We start from the raw sequence: 11,305 nt of genomic DNA, 5'->3' as shown, positions 1-11,305 counted from the left end.
CTCCAATCCCCTTCTTGTACATCTTATAATATATTTCCTGTATATTAATCTCATGATGTCATTGCAATGTCACATAAAAAGCTTCCATTGAGGACTAAAATGATACCTTGCTTTTCTCTCTCTGTGTCTGAGTAGAGCAGCTAAGCAATGTCACTTATTTACCACCTTCAACTTATTTGTTGTCTTATTTACTCCCTTTCCAAGAGAGCAAATCACTGCTTCATTTATTCCATGTTACTGTTGGCAAAGTCTGCTCAAATCCACCTTGCCAAGTCAACTGTTTTTACATTACTAAATGACTAAAATTATGTGAAATGAATACTAATATTTTACTACATGATTCCCATGGTCATGGAAATGTTTGATGGGAACACTGTCATATGTTCACCTATTGTCTACAGAGGCCTTTTCACTTTAATGGCATAAATTACTAGGTGTAACAAACATTATATAGCCTCCAAAGTAAAAATACTGACCATCTGACTTTTACAGGAAAATGGTCACCAATTCCTTGCCTATGTGCCATGTTCTGACAATGCAACTCTGTTCATGCCATTCAATCTTATTAAGAAAAAGTGCTCTATATTTAAGAGATTAGACTTACTTGAAGAAGAATGACTACATATGATTTTGATGTCACATTGCAAAACTATCTGGCCAATGCTCTGAAGTTACAGGCAAGCATAAATTTTTATTTAGGACAAGAAATTTCTCAAAATGACACATTTTATTGCCTTGCATACAATTGTTTAAAATGGATTTGCAAATTCAAATCAGCATTTATTTTATATACTGATAAATCATACAGCTCTTTACTTTTCGAAACTTTCCTTGAAATATTTTACCACTCTGGTGGGTTCTAAGTACTCTCAAATCTTTAGTATACACTCATTCCATATTTGTATGAACATCATGTTTTGAACATTTCGAAATTTATACTTTTCAGCTGGATGTGGTACTGCATACCTGGTAGTATATGCCTTTAATCCCAGCACTGGAGAGTCAGACACAGGTGGATCTCTGTGAGACCTAGGCCAGCCTGGTCTACAGAGTGAGTTCCAGGCCAGCTGGTGCTACAGGGAGACCCTGTCTCAAAAAGACCCCCCCAAAATTTATACTTTAATACACTGCTTGTAATTTTATACATACATATTAAATTTTGAATTCCATGTCCTATGTAAAATGACACTTAAGAATTCCTTTGTTGATTAGACTAGTTAATGGAAATTGATTCTGTTCACAGTGATTTTCTTGTTAACGTAGCAACCATACAACTTCGTACATGACTCATAACATCATAAAAGCCTGTAAGTGTATTTTTAAATACAAATGATTTCTCAAAATGCATTGGCTATTCTAAACACTAGTTGATTGGGCCAGCAAGATGACTTCTCAGGTAAAGGTGCCTGTAGTCAAGCCTCACTACCTGTATTCAATCTCAAGAATCCATGCGGTGGAAGGTGAGAATCAACTCCTCAAAGCTGATCTCTGACCTCCGTACAATGGCTGTGGTATGTATGCACACATACATATACATACACACTCATTCACACCCAAGAGTAAATACATAAATAAATAAATGTAGTAAAAATTTACAGATAGCCAATGTTTGCTGAATGAATGAGCAAAAATGCATTTTAAAGAGTTGTAAGAACAATAATGATGCACTAAAGCAACTCCCCAAAACAACCACCCTCCAACAATGTCATTCTTTAATTATTAGTGACAAAACACAGAAAAAAATGTAGAGTAACAATACAGAGCACTTCAAGTGTGTGTTTGACTGAAAGCTAAATAGGGACTGGGATAAGTGTCACTAAATTGTAGTGAACCAAGAAAGTGGTAAATTGGCTACACTTACGTATATGGATTTCTCTCTTAAATGTTAGTAAGAATCTTGTACATAGTAAGGCGGCTTCATCCATGGAAATACTATTGCTAACTTCTTGCATACAGAACACTTACAGAGCACATTACTAATCTGAATCAAACATTAAGCAGTGAATTTACTCTGTCCTCATTTCTCCTTATCAAAATAGAAGTTAATTGCTATAAAATGATCGTTATTTTTAATAAATAAATACTTTAAAAAATCCAAATAAATGATTAAGTTACAGTGATTGATCTCTAAATAAAGGAGACTTAAGTTTCCAATCAACTCCATTACTCAAACATATTTTCTGATTAGTATTTCAGGGTTAGAGGTCAGATATTTTAATATTTATCTAAGTACCTAATATGCCTTAAGGATATACTGTTTTGTGTATCTTTAGTAGTTAAATAATATATGTGATATTAGAAGAGTATTAAAGTATTGGCAAACACATAGGGAAACAACATTTCCTAAAAAGATGTGCAGTTTCATTCGCACATTTTCTTGAATTCATGCTTATGGAGCTAAATCATGGCATTTGAAAAAATGACTTGGGCAAAAACACAGGAAAGATAAGATACAACATTTTATGAAAGTGTGTGATCAAAACTTCCATTCCTCTTACTTAACAGTCTCCTAATTTGTGATATGCACATTTCTAAGACTCCTCTTAATAATTCCCAACTCTTGCTACTTTCTCTCTTGTACATACTTGCTTAGGTTTCGGCTAGACATAGTGACCTTCCTGAAATGATTTGGATGTGGGAACAGTGATGGAATTTCACTTTCATGAATAAGTTACAGAAGGCTGTGACTGCCACCTTTGCAATATCATCTTTCTTCTATATATGTCTTGCTCTCCTCTGTCTCTGTCTCCTTCCCTCCATCAGTTTCTTCACATTGATTAAAATAGCTGCATATGTAACAAGGCACTGAGGGAAACTAATGTTTCATAATCATTGATTATATGATACACTTGATTCAGTTCAGTTCAATTCAATTCAACTCAATTCAATTCAATTCAATTCAATTCAATTCAATTCAATTCAATTCAGGACATACCCCACAAAAAAAAAGAATACTCGAATACCGGTCAGCAACCATGTCAATAAGATTGGGAGCTGAATTTTCCCGGTTGCCCCTTGTGATGAGGCAATAGTTCTAGCCAACAGGAATGCAACTTGGTGGCAGTCCCTGAAACAGAGGTCCCAAAAGAACTCTTAATAGATTCCACAAAAAATGTGACATAATTAAATGACTATTTTTTTAATCCTCTAAATTTTGGAATAATTTATTCTGAAGCAATCGGTAGGTAAGACACAGCCCTCATATACAAACTCGTTGATGCTCCTTCTTCTCTCCTCAGTATGAATGGCTTTCAGATTTCTCTCTCATGCCACTTTTCATGAAACAATGTGATCATTTACTTAAACTAAGGTGTCAATTTCTGAAAAAAAAATCATTCTTGTATTTTAATTAATCATGGGCTTTTAAACAAAGGAATTAATCTCTGGGTTGAAATTGTAGACATTGCTTAGTCAAGGGAGGAGTAATTTTTTAAATCTTTTCCTGTTTCAGTGTCAAATTATAATAGATTGACTAGGATATTAAACAGTAGAAGTTTTGTCTAAGGGATCGGCATGTCACTGAGAAACACAACAGAATTCTTCTCATTCTTTGTATTTGAAGTAACATGAGTTATTGCCATTGGAACTATTGAATACTAGGATCTAAATATAGAATGAAAAGAAAAATAAATATGGACTAATATTCAAGGGACAATTTACATATCAAAATTTAAATAATTACAAGATGTGAATTCCCTAAAAGATATTAATGTTGTCTTTGGAAGTCCTTAATGATGTCAAATCAAAAATCACAATGAAAGATAATTTTTACTCACTGAAATCAATTTATGGAACCTTTTAGGTACCTCTGAATTCATGATGTGCATGTAGTCCCAAAATTATATTCATAACTTGTGTTTTTCTTAGTAACTTCTATAGTTTTATATGATTGATTTCAAGTAATGTTGACACATATGAAAATTTTAAATCCTTTAGCTCTTCCATGATTTATATTAAAAATTAATCCAAATTTATTTTATGTTGTCTTCTATAATAAGGCTTTGCTACTGATAATTCATTTTATATATACCAAAAAGGGTAGGTAAGAATTTTAAGGTTGACTATTTCTTATTTAATCAAAAGAGGCACTGTAGTGACTTAAAACTACTTTTTTGATTTCCATGCACATTTGAGTACCTTTGAAAATAAAAATGCATTTAATGAACTTTAGTAAAATTGATGACTTTGGAAACACATGGAGTGGCACAAATACTAAAAGTCATCGTAATAAGCAAGTCTGACTGTAAGAAATGCCCTTAATATCACACAAGGCACACTTCAGAATGCTAGGAAATAAAAATCACTTTTTAGAAATCTTACATAGCATAAAGAAAAATATATACTTTGATCTGTAATAGAGATTACTAACAAATACTAATCCTGTCTTTTCGATGATTTGAAGTTGTCATTAAGTGAGAACTTCCCCAGTCACCTGATACTTCTTAGTAACTTTGGACATTTAGTATTGCACCTCGATCAATCGAGGTGAAACATTTCTCAGAGTCCCTATTCAGTGTTGAAGTTTTACTCCCTTATCTTCTTGAAGGATTGACTAAGGATAGCTCTAAAAATACTGCCCTGTGAAGGAATAAACAACTTCACTTAATTTCATAGCCCTTCTCCAGATGCAGTCTGCATTTAATGACTGGTCTATACAGGAATACAAACGTTTAGCAAATTTGTTGCACCATTTTGCATCCAAGCCCATTCTGTCAGATGATCTCAAGATAATTATGATTAAGCTGACAGAGTGGCAAGAGCCTGGAGAAATAAAAGGATAGATTCAATGGGAGAATTCTGCATGGGAAAGAATGCTGAATATTACTATAGAGACTAAATTCTAACCAATCAACAGCCATCAAAGTTGTTAATGGAATTGTATTGCCAAACAGATGATCAGTTCAAATAGGGGTCTAAAACTTTGACCAATCAATGATTAAAACCAGCCATATACCCAAAGTTACACAGGATAAGAAAAGTAAGTTTTGGATGTACAGCAACCAAGGAGAGGTTTGTTAGTTGCTTATGTTTCAGATTACATTAAGAAAAAATAATAGGAAATATTCTCCTCCAAAGTGGAGCAATTGGACCTAAAGACTAGTGGATAACACAATTCTGCATGAAAAAATAGAGGGTAGTCAAAAGATTCACTTACTTCTAGGAACTAGTCTCTGTAAGGAATGCTAGACCACATTTCAGAATTTCTACAGGTTTGTAAACTCTCTGTGCTTCCCATTCTTCTTTTTTCCAAGTTAATTATTTTTTTTCATGTGTGTGTGTATGTGTGTGTGTGTATTTGTTTGTGGTATATACATGCATGCATATTTTTCCATGTATTTGGGCACATGTATGTGTGTGAGTATTACAGGGATTAACAGTGTTAGAGGCTATTAGAGATGGACCCATCTCCCTCAAAGTCAGTTTTGAACCCCACCTCTTCTTTCCCTGGAAACACTGTTACATGGATTAACAGTGTTAGAGGCTATTAGAGATGGACCCATCTCCCTCAAAGTCAGTTTTGAACCCCACCTCTTCTTTCTCTGGAAACACTGGAAAGGTAAACTTTAGCTTTGCCACAACTTCGGAGTTAAGTTACTATATGAAAAGGCTAGGTAATATGGGCTTTTTGTGGACTATTAAAGCAAAATGACTCCCTCCTAAACAATAGAATAGGATGCAAGTTCTACTTCTGGCCTTGGGTTGAGTTCTGGCATTATAATGTACCCAAAATATAACATACTATTGGTTTTCTCCTTTTAGGAGTTAATCTAGGTGGGTTTATCAATCATTTGGCCAGGAATCTACTCACTAGAAAAGTTAGTTTATATGAGAACATGCTAAGGAAAGGGGGTACTAATTATCACTTTAATGACATATTGTACTTATAATTCACAGAAATCCCTACTTCTGGGCAGACACCTGAAGTGCTTCTTTTAGGCAGCACTTTGGAGCCTATCCCAGGTCAAAAAACTGTAATTTTGCCTTTTCCTTCTTAATCTCTTCTTCTTTTGGATACTGGCTATGGAATGATTTCTTTGGAAATGCATTCTGTTACAAATTGGAATCTCACCTACTCTTGTAACCAAAGTTAATCTTATGTTTTGAAATCATTTAAAACTATCCCAGATTATTTGTAATGTAAACAATCTTACTGTGCTTTGGGCTCCCTTTACAAACTAAACATATAACTTTAATCCTTCATGACCTTTCCTTGCCCCAGCACAGAATAATATATCTGTATGTTGTGAAAATAATAGTGCTGAAAGCAGCAAATATCATATTGTTTGAAGCAATGAATTATTTCCAGCTTATGTTGTAAACAACAGGTGGAATTAGACTCATAACATCCGCTTGTGGTTGTATATGCTGTTCCAGGTCAGTAGGAGTCAGAAAAGAAAAATCCTTCCCTGAGAAGAGAGGTTCCTCATTCCTTTCCCATATCATTCTAGATGAACTGTTTTAATAAATACAGAGCAAGTCCTTTGTTGAGGTGATAGTTCCAAGAGAAATCTGAAAGAACAAGTTCTGAGAAATGAGTGTGGTCAGTCCTAGACTTAACTGATACCAAGGGATCAGGCTCTTTTTGTTCAAGCACTGCTGTAATGTGGCATCTCTCCACAGCAACTGGCCAAAAGCCTAAGCAAGATTTCCTATACACTCTGGGCTTTCTCACACTTTCTCCAAAAGTACCTTCTTCCTATTCTACAATGTGGCTTCTTTGGAACTCCACTGCAAACATTGTAAAAGGTTGGGCCTGGAGAGAGGGCTCTGTGATTACAAGCACTATCTGCTCTTCCAGAAGATCTGGATTAGAATCCCAGCACCCACATGGTGACTCACACCCATCTTTAACTCCAGTTCCAGGGGATCCAAAGCCCTCTTCTGACTTTTACAAGTACTGCATAATACAGGTGCTCTCACATACATGCAGTTATAACACTCATACATATAAAATAAAAATGAATAAATATAAAGTTAAAATATTGCAAAAGGCATGACTTTTCCTCTTTTTCTACATTTCCATCCCTTGTAAGCTGCAGCTTCCAGAAATTACAGCTTGTCTGCGTTGTTGTTTTTCTCTCATACTCTAATAAAATTGTTTTGGATCTGAGTTCATTTTTAAATTTCTATTTTTCAAGATTTATTTTTATTTTCATTTATGTTTGTGTATGTGTGAGTGTGTGTGTGTGTGTGTGTCTGTGTGTGTGTGTGTGTGTGAAAAGTGTGTTTGGGTGAACACAGAGGTCAGAAGAAGGTGAAGATTCCATGTAGTTATAGCAAAATTGTAAGCTGCCCATTGTGTGTCCTCAGAATCAAACTCAGGAACTCTGGAAGGATAGCAAGCACTATAAACCACTGAGATATCCTTCTCACCCTAAATTACTTTATTAATGAGATTAAGGACATAATTGAAAACCTGAGTTTCTCTGGTAACATGAACACACATGCTTATGTGTGCCTTTGATGAATAGAGGTTAATGCCAAGTATCCTCCTCAGTCTTTTTCACTGGAACCCAGAGCCTTATGATTTGAGTAGTCTAGCTAGTCAGCTTGTTCTGGGGATCATCTGTTTCTGTTTTCTGCCTGCACTGACATGGTGGTACTACAGTTGGGCCACCATGTCCATGTGACATTTATGTAAGTGTTGAGTATAAGAATTCAAGATCCCCATGCCTGCATGGCAATATTTTACTTACTGAGCCATCTCTATGACTCCCATACACAACTTTTCACATGTGTACTAAGATCCAAACTCCATGCTTCCATAGAAAAGCACGCAGAGCCATTTCTCTACTCCATCATTAATGTTTAGTAGAATTCTTCTGCAAGTTCATCTATATTAGACTTCTCCTCAACACCTGTCTAAATGTAACATTGTAAAATTGTGGCTTTCCTATCTTTGCTATAGCACAGCATATAATAGTACAATAAGCAGTTTTTTAAATGAAGACAAAGAATGCAAATAAGAATTGATAGCCTTTTCATTCTAAAACACCACTACACCAATTTACCCATAGATAATGAAGTTATACCTATTTATTCATCTCTTCTTGACCTTAACAACTTTTGGTGCAATGTTTAATTAGCATGAACATATTTTTTGCATTTATTAATATTTTTGAAGCTGAAGCTCAACATTTAATACCATTCTACCTTACACTGAAAAACTTCTTCCAAATGAAACAGCATGGGTGAATTACTACTGCAATCCTGTGTCTTCATCATTGTATTTTCATAATCCATATTTTTTTAAAGTCATCCACAGAGTGAAATGACTAAGCTGAATCTCAAACAAAACCTTGAAATGTACAAACACAGATTAGGCCTTTTCTTACTGGTGTCTCAATTTAACTGCAGTTACATTGCATGTGAAATCTCTCAGGGGCACACACAGCATTTTGCTATGACTTGTCAAAGCATAAGCCCTTGTAGTTCAGTTGATAATACATGTTTCCTGATGGAAATGTTCAGAGACACTGTTCTTAACTGTACTTTCCACTATTTGCTATGGTTACAAAAGAGCCAAGTAGAGAAGTTTCATCCTTTGCTCTTAGATGTGCTGATTTGCATTTTTAAACATTCTGTGGATGCTCTCCCTCTTGCTCTTCAGTAGCTAAAGTATAAGCACATATTTGCATTTGAAAAAAACAACTTGAAAAGGAAGGCAAAAGAAATGCTAATGAGCATTTCACTTAGCTTCAACTTTTCCATTCTTCTTCAAATGTAGGGTGTAAAAATCATCATTGGCCTTTGCTCCTCCTATCACCAAGAGTCATATAGACCATAGTAACTTATGGCACAGATTGAGCATTATCAATTCCATATTCTTAGTATATCATTTTATTTTATTTTGTTTTCCTTAGAGTTCATTTGGTGAAATGTAAGGATAAATGTTCTTCATTGCAAGGTGTTGTAAACCTTTAACGGATACCAGTGGCAAAGTACACGTGACTTACATTTTGGAAAGAAAAGGCAGAATCAGAAGATTATACATACACACACACACACACATATATATATAACATAGTTATATGTATAATTTAATAAATATATAAAACCACTATAAAGCAATTCTTACTGTAATCCCAATAAATACTACTAGCTGCACTTCATTTTGCTTCCAATATGTGATATGTCATACAAAGATCAACAGAGAGAAATAACTCTATTTCCCGGTCTCTATCCTACAGTTACAATGACCCAACAACAGTTGACTTCCTTTCCTTCCTCAATGCCTTTTTGTTAGCTGATATCTTAAGACTAAACAGGCAATGTTAGATCTTTTTCTGGCTGTCCCCTTCTCTTGATTGTAAGTTTATTAGGGTTCCAAACGGCAGCAGTTTCCCCCCTCCCCAACAGGGACCTCACCTTGACCTTTGAAGTCAAGGGAAACAAACTCTGCTGAGAAGCAGCCTGCCTTTCCTCTGATCTCCAAAGATAATGATAACCAGAGATTTTAGAAGCTGTTTTTCTCTTAAGAGGGAAAAAGTAAACACTTCCAGACCCTAATCCTACCTGCTTTTCCTGCTTCCCCCTCCCTGATTTCTCCCTCAAACATTCCCCCTTCTACACCCTAAAGCCCCCATATATAAAGTCCCAGCTCACAGCCTGTGGGCTCACATCTTTCCCTGACATCTTTCCCTTCCCTGCCCTTCGCTGACATCTTTCCCTTCCCTGAGGGAAAGGTGCCCTGTGCGAAATAAATCTGTACCCCACTGAGAATTCTGTGCCTCGCTGCCTCCTCCATCCTCGCTCTCACCAACATTTTTACCTATCAAAGTTCAATCATAATTTTCCCTATTATGAACAGCCTTCCACACTCATTCAATGTAACTTAATTTCTCTAGATATCTTGGTAGTTATTTCTTTCCATCAACATTGTCATTGCATGTATCACTACCTGAAAGTTTTAAAATTCTTTTTCTCCTTTTGTGTTATGCTCTGTCAGAGACCAAGATCCATGGTTAAGTAATATCACTTGTGTGATTACTCAGCATGTTATTATACTCTACAATTCCTGGTGTTAATGCAAAGATTAATGAAGCAAACAGGAAACTGTTACAACTCACCTTCAAAGAAGGTGCCACTCTCTAACTTTGTATTTCAGATATGAAATTCAGGGACAGAAGAGATCTTAGAACATGATCAAGTTTTCTCAACTTAAACTATCCTACCTATATGTTCTTTGCCATATTTTGTTGTCCCTGATAATAATCTCATATTGTTAACCTGGCAGATTAACAACATTGGCAAAAATAATTTTCAAGGTTGTTGGGTAGGCATGCCATCAGAGAGAACTAGCACTGAACCCCAAGAGACTCTGTAGATAGAAGGGGAGGGTCTAAGGACAAGATGCTAACGAAGCTGGAAAGCAGCAGAGTTATCATCTTGGTGAGAAGCTGGCTGGATCCCAGAGTAGAGTGTGGGCAATCCCCATATGCTTAATGGGGTTAGCAGCAGTCCCATGGGTTATGGAATGGATAGCAAAATATGTAACTAAAATGAGGCCACCTATGCAGACACAGACAGATTCAATGGGAGAAATCCCTGGGGAAAATCCCCGAGTGGCTGCCATTGTGTAAACAGAATAAAATAGCACAGTTACTTGAGTGATGGGGGTCACTGCCACGCACGTATGAAAATTCTTTAAGGACTGTGGAAAGTCTAGACAAAATTTTACAAGCCTTGGGAGCAAAGAGGAACCCAAATGAAAAAAAAAGCCATTGCTGAAGTGGTTTGGTCACATCTTTATATAATAAAAGACTTGTCCAAGGCAAAGACAACAGCCCCAGGGGAGGCTCAAAAGACTAGGGAGGAGCTATTGGCTTCAAAACTGGTGGTAAACCACATGAGAAAGAAAAGAGAGCCCAGATTCGATCTGTGATACGAGACTCAGCCTGGGACCCAGAGAAAAAGACAGGTAGTGTTAAAAATGAAATGCCCTAAAAATAAAAACAGCTAAAGCTGAACCTCAGATTCAAACTTTAATACAAAAGTCATGTTTCAACGTGCTGATAAAAGCCTTAACAACACTATAACCAGCAGAAATTACTCCACACTGGAGCTTTGGGACTAGGAAAGACTTGCAAACAAGCAATAAATGAGCCCATCACCATGTGGCTTGTGAGGATGTGGGACATGGGAGCAAATAATATTAGTTTAAGTCCTTCAGAAGCATCACAGCTGAGTTATATAACCACCTATCCATCCTTGAGACATAGGCTGTTTAACCTCAGCCAATACAGGGGAGAGCAGTCTCTAAAGAATTGGCTTGTGCAAGGCATTAAAGATCCTTGTTCATCAC

This window comes from Nannospalax galili, unplaced genomic scaffold, assembly GCF_000622305.1.
Source record: "Nannospalax galili isolate Female #2095 unplaced genomic scaffold, S.galili_v1.0 scaffold7, whole genome shotgun sequence".
Lineage (NCBI taxonomy): Eukaryota > Metazoa > Chordata > Mammalia > Rodentia > Spalacidae > Nannospalax > Nannospalax galili.
This window is presented reverse-complemented; position numbering follows the sequence as displayed.